Genomic DNA, 4,276 nt, shown 5'->3' with positions numbered 1-4,276 from the left:
TTTTGATTTTACTAATGAGTATATATGTATAGGTATATATTTCATTATTTTCATTATTATTTGCCTGATTTTATAACTGACATTTGTCTAAGGTTCCTCTTTGGCTTCTCATTTTGGGTATTTGTTTTAGTCTCACTGAATGCCATAACAAACCACTTGTGGAATCTTAGTTCCTGACCAGAGATCAAGCCCTGAGCCACTGGAGTGGGAACACTGACTCCAAGACCCTAGACTACCAGAGAACTAACCATCAGTTCAGTTCAGTTGCTCAGTCATGTCCGACTCTTTGCGACCCCATGAATTGCAGCACGCCAGGCCTCCCTGTCCAACACCAACTCCTGCAGTTCACTCAAACTCATATCCATCGAGTGGGTGATGCCATCCAGCCATCTCATCCTCTGTTGTCCCCTTCTCCTCCTGCCCCCAATCTCTCCCAGCATCAGAGTCTTTTCCAATGAGTCAACTCTTTGCATGAGGTGGTCAAAGTATTGGAGTTTCAGCTTTTGCATCGCTCCTTCTAAAGAACACCCAGGACCCATCTCCTTTAGAATGGACTGGTTAGATCAGCTTGCAGTCCAAGGGACTCTCAAGAGTCTTCTCCAACACCACAGTTCAAGGGCATCAATTCTTCGGCGCTCAGCTTTCTTCACAATCCAACTCTCACATCCATACATGACTACTGGAAAAACCATAGCCTTGACTAGACGGACATTTGTTGGCAAAGTAATGTCTCTGCTTTTGAACATGTTATCTAGGTTGGTCATAACTTTCCTTCCAAAGAGTAAGCGTCTTTTAATTTCATGGCTGCAGTCACCATCTGCAGTGATTTTGGAGCCCCCCAAAATAAAATCTGACACTGTTTCCACTGTTTCCCCATCTATTTCCCATGAAGTGATGAGACCAGATGCCATGATCTTAGTTTTCTGAATGTTGAGCTTCAAGCCAACTTTTTCACTCTCCACTTTCAATTTCATCAAGGGGCATACAAAGTTAATCAAATAGTGGGAACTCACACAAAGGAAACCACTGGGGTACAAGACCTGGCATTACCCAACCACCAGAAGCACCCTGCACAGGTGGTGCTAAACAAACAAAACAAAAATACAAATCCAGTCATCAGCAAATAGGATTACCACCTCACTCAGCCTTGACCATTAGAGGGGGACAAAAAAAAAAAAAAAAAAATAGCAGAACTCTCACCCTAATCAGGGCTTATACAAACTATTGGACCAAACTTAGGAGGGCAGAAACCAAATGTAAGAAAGAATTCAAACTTGAAGGCTAGAAAAGAAGACCTCAAATACAATACCTTTTTTAAAAAGTAATGAAAAGGCCAAGAAATACTACACAATTGTAGGAACAAACTAGAAACACAGAAGTCCAAATAAATGAAGAGGAAATAGGCAAGCTATCTGAAAAATAATTCAGAATAATGATAGTAAAGATGATCAAAAACCTTGAAAACAGAATGGAGAAAATGCAAGAATCAATTAACAACAGCCTAGAAGAATTAAAGAATAAACATGCAGAGACAAACAACACAATGACTGAAATTAAAAATACTCTAGAAAAAATCAGTAGCAGAATATCTATGGCAGAACCAATCAGTGAGCTAGAAGATAAAATGATGGAAACAACTTCTGAAGAGCAAAATAAAGTAAAAAGAGTGAAAAGAACTGAGGATAGTCCCAAAGAGCTCTAGGACAATACCAAACATACCAAGGTTCGAATTATATGGGTCCCAGAAAAAGAAGAGAACAAGAAAGGTTACGAGAAAATTTTTGAAGAGATTATAGTTGAAATTTTCCCCAACATGGGAAAGGAAATAGTCAATCAAGTCCAAGAGGCACAAAGAGTCCCATACAGGATAAACTCAAAGAGAAACATGCCAAGAAACCTACTCATCAAACTTACAAAGATTAAGACAAAGAATATTAAAAGCAGCAAGGAAAAATCAACAAGTAACATACAAGGGAATCTCCATACACTTAACAGCTGATCTTTCAGCAGAAACTCTGCAGGCCAGAAAGGAATGGCAGGATATATTTAAAGTACTGAATGAGAAAAATCTACAACCAAGATTACTGTACCTGCAAGGATCTCATTCAAAATTGATGGAGAAATAAAAATTTTTTCAGACAAGCAAAAGTTAAGAGAATTCAGTGCAACTAAACCAACTTTAAAAACAAATGTTAAATGGACTTATATAGTCAAGAAATACAACAGAAGAAAAAAGACCTACAAAATCAACCCCAAACAATTAAGAAAATAGCAACAGGAACATATATATCAATAATTACTTTAAAGTAACTGGATTAAATGCTCAAACCAAAAGACACAGACTGGCTGAATGGATACAAAAACAAGACCCATATATATGCTATCTACAAAAAACTCACTTCAGACCTAAAGACACATATGGACTGAAAGTGAGAGGATGGAAAAATATATTCCATGCAAATGGGAAGCAAAATAAAGCAGGAGTAGCAATCCTCACATTAGACAAAATAGACCTTAAAATAAAGATTACAGAAGATAAGGAAGGACACTACATAATGACCAAGGGATCAATCCAAGAGGGAGACATAACAATTATAAATATCAATGCACCCAACACAGGAGCACCTCAATACATAAGACAAACACTAACAGATATAAAAGGAGAAATTGACAGTAACACAATAACAGTAGGAAACTTTAACAGCCCACTCACACCAATGGACAGGTCATCAAAACAGAAAATTAATAAGGGAACACAAGTCTTAAAGGATACATTAGATGAGATGGATCTCACTGATATCTTCAGGACATTCCATCCAAATGCAGAAGAATAAGCCTTCTTCTCAAGGCCACATAAAACATTCTCCAGGATAGATCACATCTTGGGTCACAAATCAAACCTCAGTAAATTTAAGAAAATTGAAATTATATCAAGCATCTTCTCTGACCACAACGCTATAAGACTAGATATCAATTACAAGAAAAAAAACTGTAAGAAGCACAAACACATGGAGATTAAACAGCACATTTCTAAATAACCAACAGGTTACTGAAGAAATCAAAAGGGAAATCAAAATATTTCTAGAAACAAATGACAATGAAAACATGACAACTCAAAACCTATGGGATGCAGCAAAAACAGTTCTAAGAGGGAAGTTTATAACAATACAATCCTACTCAAGAAACAAGAAAAACATCAAACAGACAACCTAACTTTACATCCAAAACAACTGGGAAAAGAAGAACTAAAAGACCCAAAAATTAATTGAAGGAAAGATATCATAAAGATCTGAGCAGAACTAAATGAAAAAGAAATTTAAAAAAAAACATACTAAAGATTAATAAAAATAAAAGCTGGTTCTTTGAGAAGATAAACAAAATTGACAAAACTTTAGCCAGACTCATAAAGAAAAAAGAAGAATCAGGATGGGGAACACGTGTACACCCGTGGCGGATGCATGTTGATGTATGGCAAAACCAATACAATATTGTAAAGTAAAAAAAAAAAAGAATCAAATCAACAAAATTAGAAATGAAAAAGGAGACATTACAACAGACAATGCAGAAATACAAAGGATTATAAGAGACTATTACGAACAATTATATGGCAATAAAATGGATAACCTGGAAGAAATGGACAGATTCTTAGAAAAGTTCAATCTTCCAAGATTGAACCAGGAAGAAGTAGATACTATGAACAACCCAATTACAAGCACTGAAATTGAAGCTGGGATCAAAAATCTCCCAAAAAACAAAAGCCCAGGACCAAATGGCTTCACAAGAGAATTCTATCATTCAGAGAAGAGCTAGTACCTATCCTTCTAAAACTCTTTCAAACAATTGCAGAGGAAGGAATACTTCCAAACTCATTCTACAAGGCCACCCACCATCACCCTAATACCAAAACCAGAGACAACACACAAAAAAACTACAGGCCAATATCACTGATGAACATAGATGCAAAAGTCCTCAACAAAATTTTAGCAAACAGAATTCAGCAACACATCAAAAAGCTCCTACACCATGATCAAGTTGGGTTTATTCCAGGAATGCAAGGATTCTTCAGTATATGCAATTCAATGTGATACACTAGATTAACAAACTGAAAGATAAAAACCATACGATCATCTCAATAGATGCAGAAAAGGCCTTTGACAAAATTCAGCACCGATTTATGATGAAAACTCTTCAAAGAACAGGCATAGACAGAACCTATCTCAACACAGTGAAGACCATATAGATAAGCCTACAGCAAACATTATTCTCAATGGTGAAG

This window comes from Bos indicus x Bos taurus, chromosome 27 (genome assembly GCF_003369695.1).
Source record: "Bos indicus x Bos taurus breed Angus x Brahman F1 hybrid chromosome 27, Bos_hybrid_MaternalHap_v2.0, whole genome shotgun sequence".
NCBI lineage: Eukaryota > Metazoa > Chordata > Mammalia > Artiodactyla > Bovidae > Bos > Bos indicus x Bos taurus.
Note: the sequence above shows the minus strand (reverse complement) of the source record.